The 16,976-nt window shown below is 46.6% G+C and overlaps 1 protein-coding gene across 8 annotated transcripts in view; it reads right to left on the bottom strand.

The window, feature by feature from the left end:
• The window catches only part of Tiam1 (TIAM Rac1 associated GEF 1), a 339,898-nt gene that overhangs the window by 122,239 nt on the left and 200,683 nt on the right, over positions 1 to 16,976 (bottom strand). For all 8 annotated transcript variants that reach the window (XM_050164763.1, XM_050164762.1, XM_050164765.1 and 5 more), the window contains one exon: positions 4,739 to 4,907. The gene's annotated coding sequence lies outside the window, so the exon portion shown is untranslated. The remainder of the gene's footprint in view (positions 1 to 4,738; positions 4,908 to 16,976) is intronic.

A 16,976-nucleotide genomic window follows, 5' to 3' on the forward strand; every position in this document is an offset into this window, starting at 1 on the left:
ACATGCAAGCAAAACACCTATACAGACAATTGGAACCACTAGGTTCCACACTGCCCTCATGTGTGAGCTGTAATTCTCCACCATGCTCCCCACTCTTGCCTCATTCCAATGAATCCTACCTACACTTCCTGTCTTCCTCCGCGGTTTGAAGCTGCCTGACAGAAGTTTGGGAACAGGCTAAGCTGAATAGCCCTGTCTGCCTGTATTCACGATCACAGGGCAGAACTGCTCGGGTCCCAGATGACTCAGACAAAGTGAGGGAAGGACCGAGCAGTATGAAGGACTGGAGTAGCATTTCAAAGTCATAAGTGTGGGCTCAGACTGCTCGGAGACCTCAGGGGTGCTCTGGGGGCCGAGGGTCAAGGGTAGGGCTTCTCCATTCTCATGAACGCCACGATCTCTTAGGTAAACTGAGGACACGGGCTTTCCAGTGAGTAATTATACTAAATGGGCCTCTAAGCTCCATCAAATTAAACACCCAAGAAAGGAGTTAGGAGTTATCTTTAGGAAGGTTACCCAAATGCACAAACCTTTACTGGGGTTTTTCACGTGTACACCTAGAAGGAAGGATTGCTTCTATAGGATTCCTTAGCTTACTAAGCCCATTTGGCAAAATGAATGATACAGATACTGTACGCCATATTATGACTGGGACATTTAGTGAGACGGGTATGCCAAAGGGCACACACTTAAACAGTGCCAAATGCCTGCTGTCTGCCCATGCTTGTGAGCCATGCAGCCGAGAAACAGGGAACAGATATAACCCTTGAGTAAAATTTCCCATGACTCTGTAATTATTTTGAAATACAAACTTTGAATCAAATAAGTTAAGCTTTAACTGAATGGAACAGTCTGGTTTTAAAAAAAAATCTAATAGAGAATTTTTCTGAAGAAATACATACAGAATCTTCCCAACCCTTTCTTTTTTACCTAAAAGTCACCTGAAACATTCTGCTACATCTCCAATAAATTAAGCAATTAAAAAAGCAAACACTTAGTAAGCATCAGATAGGAAAACCTAGCGAGTAAATACAGAGGCAAACGTTCCAAAGTAAGGTTAGTAAAGAGGGAGGGATGAATATCTGAAGGCGGAGCTTTTGATTCACTGAAGTAGTGGGCAAAAATGAATTGTTAATATCTGGCATCCCTAAGGAGCAAACACTACCTCACTCCACCAATCACCACTGAAACACCTAAACCAAAATTAACAAAAGCAGACAGGCTGAGGAGGAGCTACGAGTTCCTTCTTTGTTTTTATTGATCCAACTCCTCTCCCAGGCTGGCACCAAGGCTGAGCCCTAAACACAGCTGTGAAGAGGCAGCAGAAATGGTGGACTCGTGAGCAGAAGCAAGAATGGTCCCTGGAAACCAGAGAGTGAGCTTAGAAAGTGACCTTAGAAAGCAAAGGACTGGAGACAAGCTTACCTAAGATGTGTAAGCCCATACATATCTTGGATGTGCATGCCTGCCTGGGACATATCCAAAACAACGCGACAAAGACTTCCGGCGGAGCAGCGCAAGTCTCCGGCTGACCCTTGTGGTCACATTAGTAGCACAAGCCAAGCCTGAAGCAAAGGCATTGAATACTACCCTAAGAGGGAAGCCCACGACAGCAACCAAGAACCAGCAGGCTAAATCCCAAATTCAGTCAGCAGCTTTTTAGATTCCCTGCTAGAGTAACAGCCCCGACAGGATCCATGCCCATCAGACAGATGTTCAACAAGACCCAGAACCTCACAACATGGTATTCAAAATCCCTTGTAGCCTTCCAAAGGGCTAGGGAAATGGAACCAGTTTCCATGGGCAAAAGCCACCAACAAATACCAAACATCCCGTGGCCCAGAGCCGGCTGTTATAACTATCTCCTCAAGTAAAGGTAAACATGCTTGGAACACATAACTGCTAGGTCAGGTATGATGGTGCACTTGGGGGGGAGGGGCAGGAGATCCCTAAGATTGAGGCCAGCCTGGTCTACAGAGCAAGTTCCAGGACAGCCAGGACCACATAGAGAAGTCCTGTCTCAAAGAATGAGGAAGGAAAGGAGGGAGAGGGGAGGGACGGAGGGAGGGAGGGAGGGAGGGAGGGAGGGAGGGTAACTGCTTATTGTATGGAATCATCACAAACAACAATGACATGCTCAGAAAAATAGAACACATGTTAAACTTATTTCTTCTTAATTTATTTTATGTTTATGAGTGTTTTGGCTGCAAAGGTCAGAAGAGGGCATCTGATCCAATGCAGTTGGAGTCACAGGCTCACACACAGTTGTCGGGCACCGTGTGGGTACTAAGAACGAACCCAGGTTCTCTGGAAGAGTGATATGTGCCCTTGCCAGTCCCCAGAACACATTTTTTAAAATAGTATTATATAAAAGTTTGGTTCACACACACACAAAAGCCCGAGCCTTTTTTTCAAGTCACTTGGGAACACATTAGCCCTCTGAAAACATAACCTCCTACAGAGAACGCAAGCTTGGAAAAATCTGAGCTATCATTAATATTGGAGGGGGTGGCGAACCTTGTCTGACCTAAAATTTATTGGGTATATTACATTTTTAAATCACCATTTCTTCTCATACCATAAGAAACAACATTCAAGTTCGGTCAAAGTCCTGGGCAGAGAGAGCAAAGAAAAACAGTCCAGCAAATGCAGGTGATCGAGGGAGAAACAGGTAAGGGAACAAAAAGGATACAGGAGAGTATGCAAAAAGCCATATCCCTTGAGCACGAAGGAGATTATAATAACATTTTTATGATTTATGATGTCTCATTCCCTAATGACACCAGGGCTTTCTGTGGCAGACAGTAGGATGTTCCTTCCCACTGAACAAAACCCAGATAGTAGATTGGCAGGCCCTAGCTTGCCCTAGCTAGGAGTCAACAGCCAAAACCACGATCCCAACATTAATACTAAATGTCTCTCAAAAAAGACGTCTCTTACCCACAAGTGAAAACTTCTATTCTCTACTCTCGAGAAAGGGAACTTTCCTCATGAATACTAGAAATATTTCCCTCTCATTCACAGGGAAATGTGTGAAGGGGTTACTGGATAGGGCTTACAGGTTTCTTCAATTTCCACCACAGTTGCTGCATTTCCTGCAGGGGGCGAGGGAACTGAATCCAAGGGCTTGCACTTGGCTAAGCAAGTGCTCTACCACTAAGCTACACACATCCCTAAGGGCAAAATTCATTTTGTTAAAAAGATTTATTCTATCGGTGTACGTGTGCAGGAAGGTGCCAGTAGAGACCAAAGGAGGTCGCTGGATGCCCCAGAGCTGGACGCACAGGTTGTTTTGAGTCACCTAGCATGGGTGCCAGCAACCAGAACTCTGGAGCTCTCCAAGAGCAGCAAGAGCTCCTAAGCGCTGAGTCATTTCTCCAGCCACCACATCTCACTTTTTTATTTTAAGGAAAGACAAATAAATGAAACATTAACAAGTCAATGATTTTTTTTCCCAATTTAAAAGAGTAAAGATGTCACACTACACAGACAGCTACAACAAAACGTAAACTCAGAACAGATGGCCCAGGAAAAGATCTAAGATAAGAAAGCTCTACCCAGCTTGGATCTCTGTATCCCTCTCTATTTCTGATTCAGGGCACTTGACCTCACCAAGCTGTATCTGCGGCTGGGTTAAACATCATCCTTCCCAGTTAGTGTATCTTCCTATGGCGGTGGCCATCATCCACTTATCCTGGCATATACACCTTCTCCTTACAGAAATTTCAGTCCTGCTCATCACTAAGACAGCCTTAAGGCAAGAACGCTTCAAAAATCTATGCAGCGCTAGATCGCAAGGTCTCTAATACGCATGAGACGAATCCCACTCATACCGTACGCTAAATGCACGAGCCAGGCTTCACTTCTCTGGTTAAAGGCCGTGCGAACCCCAACCATAAGCTAACTAACGATGGGTGTGTGCTCGCTTTCCACTCCCCTGAGGTATCTAAAACTTTATTAAAATAAATGCAGCCATTCCCCTTCCGTGACTGGAAAACAGACCTCCAAGGCCCGAGCAGAAAGGATGACAAGTATTTATTTCAAAGTTAAATCCGAAGTGAAAAATCACAAGACAACAGATTGCAAATTTAAAATTAGGTTCTGGTGGGAGGTCTTGGTTTCGAGCCTGCTCTCCCTACTGGATGCCGTGCCGAAGACGGAGGGGAAATAGCTAAGATTAAACTGAGACGAAGCTCTCAAAGTTTTTTGCTAATTCGTTACAATGCACGAACAGAGTTTTTGCCAAGTCACACACAAATACCCCTACCCCAAGAGACTAAGTGCGCTTCACAGCAAATAAGCAACGATCTTTGATTTAGAAGGTTATTATTTTGAATGTACTTATCTTGGGTCTTTAAAGACACCCCAGAGCAGAAATACATCATTGTTTTGAGGCTGGGTTTCGGAACCAGCTTTTCTGCCTTTTTTTTTTTTTAACAAACATAATCCAACAAAAATCTGGTGAAACTCAGAGATAAAAGACCCTGAGGGCAATTCACAAGAAAATAAAAGACTTCAGAGGTGCCTACTCGATGTTTCCATTTCATTTTGGGCTAACGCTAATGCCTTTCAATTGTTAGATGGGTGCAGCTCTGATCCAGAGAATTGCATCCGAATTCCTTTCCCACCACGCTATACAGCACAGTAATTTCAACTCCTGTCGTCCACTGGATCTGTCCCGCCCTCTATGAAGTACTTCTCAGTCACACAGAGGCTCGGATAACATGCACAAACCTACCTTTAAAGGCAACAGTGGTGCCCAGCCCAACTGGCCCCAAGAGCACTGTGGCATTTAGAAACTGAGGCTGGTAGTGATGTCAGTGGCTGGAGTTGGGGCGCGTGTCAGCACCTGCCGCACAGGGTGCCCATCGGGGTCTCACCTGAGTCTGGGAGAATGAGCCCAAAACCTGGAGGAGACAGGAAAACAGAAAGGCGGTGGTCAGGCAGAAGAAAGGAAACAGCGTGTTCATTGATTCCCTGGGACCACTTTGATGTGAATAAAAAGACGCGGCATTTAGCTACAGGTTCGCATCGGCAGGCTCTGTCAGATACACATAAATGCCAGGGCATTTGTACTGATGGCCACAGAGGCCTGCAAACTCCCATTTTAACCTGTCTGTGGAGTCAGGCATTCGCCGACAGCAGCAGGTGACTGCAGAAGACTGTGCTCTTCTCTTAATTCTCTAAGGGCCTTAACAGGAAGGCGAGGGAGCAAGGGAGCATCAATATTCTCCCACAGGCACTGGGCTGCTAAACACAAGAACCTGAAGAAACGACATAGAAGAAAAGGATGGGGTGGGAAGGGGGGGACCCACAACTTAATTCCACAAACTTTCTTGCTCTATGTGTTTCCTTCAGGTGGCAAACATCACACTCTGAGAAGGCTCATGAGAAAAATACAGAGAAAAGAATTGAGGTAAAAATATATGAAGTTGGCCAGGCGATGGTGGCGCACGCCTTTAATCCCAGCACTCGGGAGGCAGAGGCAGGCGGATCTCTGTGAGTTCGAGACCAGCCTGGTCTACAGAGCTAGTTCCAGGACAGGCTCCAAAGCCACAGAGAAACCCTGTCTCGAAAAACCAAAAAAAAAAGTTATTTAGCAAAATAATTAATAATAATAATAACAATACACATCAAGAAGAACAGCTCCAAGAAAGACAGCACTAATGAGTTTCTCCTTCTTTATACTTGAAGCTGGATTTCCTGAGTGAAGCTGTGAATACTAAGACTAGCGAAGAGGCCTGACGGGTATATTGGAGAGACTCCACTCTGCCCCTCTTCGACCAGACATTTCTCTGTGGGCTGCTGGCCGCCGCCACCCACGGCTGGTGGCAGTATAAGGCGGGAACCTGGGATGGCAAACACTTGGAGCGGGAACACCGAGAGAATTGCCTGGTGTGTGGCGAGGAACCACACAAAGGCAGTAAGTAAATAAATATATACGTCCCCACGGAACAGAACAGTGAGTTTTGTTTCTCCTTTATCTTGGAAAACGTGCTGTTTAGCCATGAAGCCCCGTGACTCACGCTGGCAGGGGCAGGAACAGAAGTTCCAGCCTTACCCCGTTATTAACCCACAGTGTGTGCCCTTTCCACGGGCTGCCCCCACTGCCATCCTGTCCGTCCCCTTTCCCTAGGCACCCCCCCACCTTCTACTGCTCTCTGCAAATTTCCCAAATTTCAAGCGGTTCCTGGATTGCTTAGGAACCGGCAGATATTAATAAGCAACAACCCATTTAGATGGAAATGGGCTCACTGCCGTGCCAGCTGCCAATAATTTGCAAGGCTGGATCCTCGCTGGCAAGGCGGCCTGCAGGCGGCTGTCCCTCCACCTGCACCGCGGAGGCTGATAGTGCAGTTTTTATACTTAAAAACAAATTATCCTATCTACCAGCATTACAATGTTTTCTATCTATATTCTTCTAGAACCGAACAAAGGAACTAGCGGAAAGGACAAAAGTATACGACGTTATTCAAATGGGAACAATGCCGAGTCTTTTGGGTATGCATTTTTTTCCTCCTGATTTTGGGGGAAAAAAAATTTACCCATAACCTTGTCTATGGGATTGAAACGTGGGGTAGAGCCTAAAAGGGAGCCCGCATTTGTTCTTTTGTAGTTAGCAGATATGCTAAGGGCACAGTGTGCCAACAAGCACTTCACTGTGACCGTGAGTGCCTGGACACCACAGTGACTTTGTGAACATGTGCCAGGGTGCCTTGAGAAACATCGGTGCCCTGGGTTTTCCTCAAGACTCACAGAGAGTTCCAGACGATCAGAAGGCAACTATGCACCAAGCTCAGCGACGGGAGTTTAAGCCTGGGGACCGCTGCGTCCACTTGTCACGACCTGGCTTTGCAAGCTGAAAATTCACTTGCAGAATGATTAGGGATGGACTATTAATCCACCCTCTAAAACTGGGGATAACAAGAGCTATGAACTATTGGTTGTTATGAGCATTAAATGAGACCGTCTATGTTACATAACCACTGCCTGCCTAGCCAGTGATCAGCTAGCCTGCCACTACTGTTTAATGTCCGTAGACCATAAGGAGCACACTGCGGGATGGGCTGCTGTGAAGGGGGCTAGCACGCCACCAGGTTCGCTGAAACTGAATCTCACAAGTAGAACAGAGTCCACCCCTTACGTTTGTTATGGAACAATCTGGGGACCAGATTAACCCGGCTGGCAACGGGGCACACTTAGCTTGCCAGGGCTCCTGTGCACACACAAGGCAAGCTGGCAGAGCTCGGCAGTCCCAGCCAGCTTACTTCTACACAGGGAGGCGGCCACTCTGAAGCACTGAGGTTTTCAAACTCACTGCAACTGGCCTTCCTCACAAAATTTCCCTGCCAGGTATCAAATGACCAGTCTGCCAAGGGAGTGCACTGGGTGAGGATAGGTACACAGGGCTGAAAAGCCCCACTGCCCCAGTCCTGGGGGGTGGCTGAGATAAAGCTGACATCTCAAAAGTTCTGTGATGCTCCAGCAGGATGCTCTTCTGCTCTGAGCGGGGGCTGGGGTTGACTGTTTTGTTTTGTGTTGCTTTACAAGAACCAATGGGTGAACAGAGCAAAGAGTGTTATACTTGTCTTCAATGGCCAGGCTCCATCACTAAATTCTATGTGAGTGTACTTGGCCCTTTTTTCATGCCCCAAAACATCTGTGACTAGTGAATTATTAAGAACCAGAAAGTTTTCTTTCGCTCAAACAAAACCTAAACCTGGGAGAGGACTACGGCAGGGTTAAAGTTCTGAACATTTTTCACTCAAATGCAATAAATGCTAAAAAGATTTAGGTTTTGGTGTTCATATTAGCTCCCAAATCAGAAGGCACTGGTAGATGGATGGGTGGGTGGATGGATTGGGTGGGTGGGTGGGTGGGTGGTTGGGTAGATTGGGGGGCGAATGGATGAGTGAGTGGATGGATAGATAGGTGGATGGGTGGATGAGTGGGTAGAGGGATGGGTAGATGGGTGGATGGGTGGATGGGTGGGTGGAACATACAGGACGGATAGATCAATCAATTGATCTAGGGTATGAGAACTTGTTTAATGATTTAAAAATCAAGAGAAAAAATTCATCAGCTTTTTATTTATTTTTTTAAATTGTTAATTAAAGACTTGGAGTGGCTTCCATACAGAACTAATTTAAAATAGAGGGGCCTGCAAGATGGCCTGGTAGGGAAAGGCTCCTGCCACCAAGCCTGAAGATCCAAGTTAGAATATAGAAGATGTCACAGCAGAAGGAGAACACTTCCCATAAGCTGTCCTGTGACTTCACACATGTGCCATGATGAGCTCAAGATTGTGTGTGTGTGTGTGTCCATCCTTCTGTCTGTGCACATACTCCCCCACATACAAATAATAAAATTAAAAATAAAAACAATAAAAGCAATTACTACTGGAAAAAGAAACAAAGTCAAAGTGGGAAGCAAGGGTGACAGCGTATGCCTACCAAGCTGCACACCTACCCGGCTGCACACCTACCCGGCTGCACACCTACCCGGCTGCACACCTACCCGCTGCACACCTACCCGGCTTCACACCTACCCGGCTGCACACCCAGCTTAATTTCACAGGAACCCTGGTAGAGCCACCCTGACATCTGTAAAAGCCACAATGTCCACGCCAGTCTCTCAGCAGCGCCCACAGGAACTCCACCCTTCCTCATAGGTGCAGTAACCAATTTCACAGATATTTCTTTATTTTGACAGCTGAACGTGGAAATAAAGACAAACCTTAAGTTCTGAAACAGTGGCTATCATTCCCTGGGAGGCTCTCTCTGGACAATGCGGTCATCCAAGGTGCTGGACTATGATGGAGGGGTGGGGAAAAGTCAGATGCTTTGGCCCAGATCAGTGGCCGTACTCAACTGACAGCAATGACAACTCCGCCGAGACTGTACTTCTGTGGTGTTTGTAAGAGCTGAGGCTACAGTGGAGTCGCACACAAGGATGAGAGTCCACCTGCTTCCCAGGTGAACCACTGAGAGCCCTCGGGCCGGATCAAGAGTCTCAGCACAAAATCCATACCTCTCAGTATAGATGAATGAGCATGATACGGACCCCAATTCTTATGAACAGATACTTTAAATAGCTAAATGAAAATCCCCACGTTTCCATGTCCACCCCACTGCCCTAGTTCTAAGCAATGCTGTTTCTTAATATAGCCAAGTGTACCCCCTTGGAATCACCACTTGCTGGGGTGCAGGCCACAAGTTGGGGGCCCCCTACCAAAATAATTGCAATTTTCAAGCACCAGATCTCGGGTAATGCTTAACAAGGTTCCGCTGGGACAGATGCCTATTTCAGACTGAAGTCATCTGTCCGACCCCTACCTGGGAGGAGCTACCAATTATGGAACGCACAGTCTCTGGCTTGCACTTGCGTTGCTGGCTTTGAGCCCGAATACTCTTAAATTTTCTGGAGTTCTTCATGTGCAGCCACACTCGGACACCTCCAGCTGGGAGCTGCCAAGGCCCTGGGACACCATCACCACTGCAATGCTTCCTACCAGTGTCATTTGAGGGGACTTGGAAACCACCAGCCCCGCAGCTGCTAAGCTGAACTCCCAAACATCCACACCGCCTGGTGCTAAGAATGGCTGCAATGAGGCCAGCGTGCTAAAGTGGATGTGAGAACCCTTTCAGGACACAGTCTGACAGTGACCCCAAGCCCCATCTTTCTGCCGTTTCTAAAAGCTGTAAAGCAAGGGATCACTTGAAAATCTCACACAGCATCCGAGCAGAATGGCCTTTTGGGACCAGAGCACAGCTTCGGGCTCTTGGCTCCTGACACTGCTCACTTCAAGTCAGAGCTGCATCAAGAAGCACACACATGATACTGTATGAGAAAATGGAATGTCTTATCCCTACTCCCCTAAAAGAACGGGAAAGAAAATAACTGTAACTAACGTCTAACGCTGCAGCCTTGTCCCCACAGCCTCACCGCCATGAGGCTTAACTGTCGGGCACTCCTATCAACAGCAAAGGTTGCCTCAGAGTCCGTGAGAACAAAGTAAGAGAGGGCGAGGGCGGGATTCAACCTCCACTGAAACACGGCATTTTAATCCTGCCTTATACTGCATGCCAGAGTAAGGCTCGCATCAGCATCTCGGTTCAGGGGAGCTTCCAAAACACACCACTTAGCTCAACAATAATCTTCAAGAATCAAGTCACTCGGATCTCTTCCCTCGCACGCATCTGCCTCTTGTTCTCATGGAAACTAAAGCTTTCCCCATGCAGAAGAAAAGCCGGTTTCCTGGGACACATGGCAAGATGGATGGTAGGTGCGACCTGCTCCTCCTTCGCTGTCCAGAACCGATGGCCCAGGAGGGGGATGTGCTTCTTGGTTTTCCAAACCTGATGATCAGCAGAGAGACAGGAGGGCATCTCTCCCAAGCACATCATTTCGGGTCACTGTCAAGAAGAAAGGCAACCACAGCAAGGGAGACAAGGCCACAGGGGCAGCTGTCACCTTGAAGGCCCAAGATACTCCTGTGCAGCCTGAGGGGGTGTCGTATTCCAGCCCAACCAGCATACAGAAAATGAGGTCACTGTCCACTGCTTAATTCTCCAAATGTCTCCACAAGCCAAACTCCCTGCCCAGAGCTGCCATTCACAGGGAGTCTCCTGGGTGAGGCCACGGCCTATAAGAAACAAGGGTTGGGACCTCTGTGACACAGAGAAAACAGAGAAACTATAACTCTCATGGGAGGTTGAGGAATCATTCCACTGCCTCCTACAGGGCCATCCAGAGAGAATCCTGCTCTTCTCCTGGGCGGCTTTCTCCCTTGGCTCTGTCCGGATGCTACTGGATGCAGGTCCTCAGAGAAGACAGCGCTGTTGCAACCTCCAGGTGGAGGGAGGCAATGCAGAAGAAGGGAGACACTCTAGCAAGGTTAGGTCTGTATAGGTATATGAATATCTGATTAACACTTCAGCGTGTCACTAATAACCAAAGGGAGTTGATAAGAGTGATAATGGGAATCCACCATTACGGCGTAACACAGTCACGCACTTTGAAATTAAGTTGAATGGCTTTTTAAATTGTTTTAAAATAACTCCTAAGGATTTTCAAAGTGCAGAAGAATTCTTTCCCCATTGAGGCTCCATGTTTTTTTTTTTAATCTCCACCTGCCTCCTGGGTGCTAGGACCTCCACACCTGATCCAGTCTCCGTCTTTTACAAGAGAAGATCCAGGATCCGAATCTGTAGACTAGGATGTAACACGAGATGGAGTAATACAATGGAGTCCAAAGAGCCTGAAGTCCAGAGTCAATTTCTGGAACCCTAGTGCAAAACACTCCTGTACACACGCTGGCTTTCAGACACAAGACTCCCTCAAAAGGGCCTGATACTTCATTTGAAAACCATTCAGGTTGTTTGGCAACTGCACAATCAAGCCTTCAAGCTTTAGCAGATGAAACACAATTACTTCGTCGATTCTGAGAACCCACTATTTCCGTTTTGGGAACTCTAAAATTGAATGCATCTTATAATCACAATGGCGTATTCGGCTTTAATCAGAGACCCTTTTTCCCCTCCCAGTGGGACATCAAACAATGGTGCATCTTACAGAAGACAAGATCACCTGAATGGAGCCTCTAAAAATAGATTTTACCACAGTTATGGTTGTACTGTCTAAAACCTGTCAATTTTTTGACTCAAGTAGAATATCAGGTATAGGCTATACTACCCAGTTCAGCTCCACCAAGGTTTCCCGGGCGGCTGGTGTCTGTGTGAGATGAGGAGTGAGACCGTTTTCCCACGGAGCCTACAGCCTAAGAGAAGGGTGACAACTTCCTCATGCCGTAATGAACACTTTGACATTATTAATACCGGAATGACGGGAAAAAAAAAAAAACATCTGATCAATTCTGCAAGAAGCAGCTGTGGGACCTGGTCTTTAAAAAATTAAACATTTAGCTTGAGTTAAGAGGGTGGGAAGAAATGGCTGTTGATGGGCTCTAATCATAGAACAGAGAAGGATAAAACAATTCCTTTTTTGACTAAAAACAAAAACATTATCACTTGAACCTGTTATAGTACCTTAAACAAAAACTCTGTGAAAACTGGTATTTGATTTATTTTTAATGCTATTGGTAAGGAAAAAAATGAAATTATTCCCTTCTCTGTGTTAAACAGTTTGTGCTGTTATAACAAAACACCTTCAACAGATTAATTTATAAAAAATAAAGATTTATTCCTCATAATTCTGGAGACTAGACGGTCCCAAATCAAGGGGCCAGTAGATATCGAAAACCTGCTTCTCACTATCTGAAGGTCATGTAATAGTCTCTTGCCAGGGCTCTTTTCTTTTTTTAAAGATTTATTTATTTTTATTTCATGTGTATGAGCAACGTGTGTGTGTCTGTGTGTGTCTGTGTGTCTGTGAACCATGTGCATGCCTCGTGGTCACAGAGGCCAGAAGAGGGCATCAGATGCCAGGGAACTGGTTTACAAATGGTTGTGAGCTGCCATGTGGATGCTGGAAACTGACCCAGGTCCTCTGCAAAAGCAGCCTGTGCTCGTGAGTGCTGAGCCACCTCTCCAGCCCCTTCAACCCTTTTATAAGGTCACTACTCATTTCTGAGAGCAGCGTTCTCGGGGCCTAGGCATCTGGGAAAGCCACCACCTCTTTCCACCATTACTTTTAGTCTCGGGTTCCCATATGTGAACTGGGAGGAGACAGTAGCAGAGCAGACCACAAGGGACACCAGGGAGGGAGGAGACACCAGCAAGGGACACGACACACTACCAGAAGGAGATCGTCTCTCAAACAAGATCAGGTGGAGACGCAGCTAACAGTCCATTCCACCCAACAAAAGGGCCAAGAGTAAAACAAAAAACAACAGAACCCCTCGGAGAACCAGCGAGAGGACAGATGTTTAAACTCTGTCTCAGGCTCACCTGTATGGGCCACACCAGCAGCTGCAATCATGATTACAGTATAGAACAGCAGTAGCTCACTCTAAAAAGGAAAACGATGCTTCTACCTTAACTCTGATTCAAGTCCAGCCTCCAGAATTCTCTAGTCTCGCAGGTACCCCCATGCTCACCCATTCCTTACAATCCACTTGACTATTTAAATAAGGTTTTCAGCCACCACTGTCCTCAGGTGTGTGAATCACAGTGAATATAACCTGAAGATGCACAAAGACAAGTATCTGAGAGCCCTTGAAAAAAAAATATAGTATTCCCAGTCAACCTTGAGGGGCCGAAGGCATTGGGGGACTCTCCTGATGCTCTGGTTCCCTGGGCAGTCAGGCCAGCAAAGGCAACCAACCCGGTAGCGAAGAGAAGACAGGGAGACAACAGGGAGGAAGAGACAACTGTGGAGTTCAGAGTAACTCAGGACAAACTTTCTCACCAACCATTCTCTTCAAAAGTAAGAGGGCAGAATGGTCTGGGAGTCTCTATTTCCCACACCGGAAAAGCAACCCATGTTTCCTTGACTGGCTCCTGCAGTGACCGTGCCCCCATGCCCAGCATCCCAGTGATAAGCACCTGTGAGATTGTCTCTCTTCCACCAACAGGTGGTTGAGAGTAAAAATGAGCATCCTGGAGTTGGACCGGGACCCTGAAAGAGTAGGGGTAAGGAGAGACTGGGGTTCATTTTAAAGCGTCTGTGACATTGGTTTGATCGAGTAACTAATGTCTGATATTCGCCACGGCCAAATAACAAATTGAGAGAGGGGGGAAAAAAAATCACACAACGTATTCATAAGTTGAATTTGTAAAAGGAGAAGGAAAGCAGCAACAAAAAATAAAATAAAAACCACAGCACCACACAGATGTGCCTACTCCGTAGCAGTCATGAGTACAATCAGCCTCTTTCACGATGAAGGGAGTTCTGGGAAGGCTCTGAAACGCGGACACATCAAAGCCCCTGCGGAAAAACCAATACATAAAATAACAAGGAAAATCTGTGTCTCCTGTGACAGCAACTGGATTAAAAAGCTTGACATTTATTGCCAAGTAATAGCTGTGGGACCACACAGAGAGCTAGACAGACGCCAGGCCTGGCTCAGGAGAACCGGCGCTACAGCAGCGCGCAGGCACTGATAACGTAAGGCGCGGTACAGACATCCCACGCGCATGCCCACCCCGAACGGTGCCAGCATGCGCCGCTGCGCCCTGACTACACATCTGAACTAATAAACTATGGGCATTCTCAATGCATGAGAACCACAGAGAAATCCATAGAGGCGTAAAAGTAAATGCAAAACAGTGTGTGTCCTTTTACAGGGTCTATTTGGTGCCCAGGGAAGGCCAGGAGAGGGTATCAGACCCCTGGAACTGAGGTTAAGAGACAGTTAGGAGCCACTGTGTGGGTGCTCTTAACTACTGAGCCATCTCTCCAGCTGCCTTACTGTTCTGCTTTCCTGCTTACTAAAAAGCTGCTTATTCTCATATGTACAATCTAAACTTTACATGTAAACCTAATAGGAAGCAGCGTCATAAAAAGGCCAGCCTTCCCCAGAACACAAGAATAGCAGAATATTAAGGATTTTAACATACCGCCATTCCTGGGCATATGCACCGAAAACCCACGGTTTCTGAAAAACCATTAAGTTGTGTGTGTGTGTGTTCACAACAAAGATAGAAATAAAAATCCCTTCTCTGATAGTTAGACAATCCCATAAGCAGACAATGAGAACACAACAGAAAGACACACACCTTCCACCATCCCAGATGTGATAAGCTAGAGAAGGCACTTCCAGGCACACTGCATTTTATTGTGTGGATAATTTCAGACACAGTTGGAGGAAGTGGTGAAGAAACTGCAGTGATTGGTCTAAAAAAATGATGGCTAATCATACTGAAAACAAAATAAGAAAAATGATGGCTAACAATAGCAAGCCACAGAAAATCATTTTAAAAAGTTACTTTTAGAAGGAGATAGTTTGCTAAAATCAGACAAAATTTTAATCCTCATAGTTTGTAGGAGTAGGGGAGGGCACTCATCTTTCAGAGAAAAATCCCAGTCTCTGGCTACCTTCCAATCCAGGGAGCCTATACTAGCAGAAGGAGGTCTTGTTAGGCGACCATGTGGTCAAAGCCTCAGTAGACTCCTGCCTCTGTGGCTCTGCAAGCCTGATAGCCACTCCCCTTCACTGGGACACTCACTCCTCTTTCCGCCAACTCTAGGTTCCTCCCTCACTCCTCCCCTGACTCTACAGGACGCCCCAGCTACAGTGACCTGCCTCAATCTTCCCAGCCCTTCCTACTCTGCAGGGCACCTCCATGAAACTTGCATTGGTACTCGTGATCTCACAATTAAAAACTCCCGTACTCACAATTCTGTTGAACTATGCATTATGGTGTGTAAAGGTAAACAGATATCTGGGTTCAGAAATGGGTGCAATAAGATATTTAATGGGTCGCTTACTCTTACAGGTCTGTACTGGAGCTGAAAGGAGACAACACACGTGAAAACCCTGCTCCTTGGTATTTAGCTGGAGTTCCCTGGGATCTCACATCTGTCTTTCCTTCCTTCCTCACCCCTTGTTCCTCTCACAAGGTACTTGAAGTATCTTCTGTATCTGCTGCACCCCTTCCATTCCCAGCTTTCTCTGAGCCCCCTTACTTTAATCTACATCACTATTATGCCCCTTCTGTCCAGTCTATCCCACTGCACATAAACTAAACTAAAGCCATTCAAGATGCATTTCTGCGGGCAGCCACTCAGTCCCTGGCCCACTAGCTGACATGGATGCTTCTTGCAAAAGCAGAAAGAAGACCCACGTGGGTAAAGAAACATCACTCTGAAGACTCGGAGATTTACCCAGGAGGAGCCTCCACCTGCATGATTTGTGAGAGAAGAGATGTCTATCGTCATACTTTACGTCCGATGAGGTGCAGGTGAAGCAGCCAGAAATCTGCTCACTTGTTATAATAAAGCCTTTATTGAAAACAACGTCTTAGCTGTCTGTTGTGAATAGGTCTGTTGGCTCACACCTATCATTCCAACACTTGGGAAATAAAGACAGAAGAAATGCAAATTCAAGGCCAGCCCGAGCTACAATAGTAAGTTCCAGACCAGCTAGCCTTATAGACACAGACCTTGTCTTAAAATACAGGCAAGATCAGGGCTGGGACTATAGCTCAGTAGAATGCACGCTTAGCGCACGTAGCAACACATAAACTAACCCGGGAGGCAGAGGCAACAGGACCCCAAGTTCTGTGCCATCCTGAGCTACAAATTAGGTTCAAGGCTATCACAGGCTACACGAGAACATACTTTTCAACATAGCAAAACAAAAACAAATAACAAAAAACTCTCCTGATAAGATTACAAGCTCACTCCTATTACTTTCTGTCCTAGTGGTCAACAGGACGTGTCCACTTACATTGTTTATACTCACAACTCCCCACTACTACGCACACAAGTGAAAAACAGGAAGGAGACTTGACCAAACAACTAGACCCCAGAGCCTGGCCAAGCGGACAAGTTACCAGTTCCAACCGACTTTGTTGCTCTCCCTTATACAGGGGAAGGCACCAGTGTCTGCCAGATGATGGGATTCTAAAGTGTCTGTCCCCGCAGAGGGCTCACAATGAGAACCTAGCAGGTGTTTCTGGCTAACTCTACCAGTCCACAAGCCTACTTGGTGTGTTCTGTCCAGGGATCCCAGGCATTCATTCCAGCCAACACCGGTGGTCCAGCATTGCGATGCTTTCGCACGGACATGGGATGCAGGATCAGTATACCGTAGACCGGAACCACACACAACTCAGCACCAGGTTAACAAAGCAGGTCTTCATTTAAGCCTCCTTCTGGTTGTCTTACGACACACAGACAAAGCGTGCAGGCCTGGAGTCCATGAGCTTCCCTCTTGGCAGTACTTCTGTTCCAGCCTTGAAATCACCACCCTCTCCCACCTCTGATCCAAGACTTCAAGTGCACAGCAGGGAGTGTGTGTGGGGGTGTCCTCAGCGAGTCCTCAATTCCAACACAGCTGGGGCTCGGAGTTC

This window comes from Alexandromys fortis, unplaced genomic scaffold (assembly GCF_014885135.2).
Source record: "Alexandromys fortis isolate MF-2015 unplaced genomic scaffold, M_Fortis_MF-2015_v1.1 scaffold_162, whole genome shotgun sequence".
NCBI classification, from domain to species: Eukaryota; Metazoa; Chordata; class Mammalia; order Rodentia; family Cricetidae; genus Alexandromys; species Alexandromys fortis.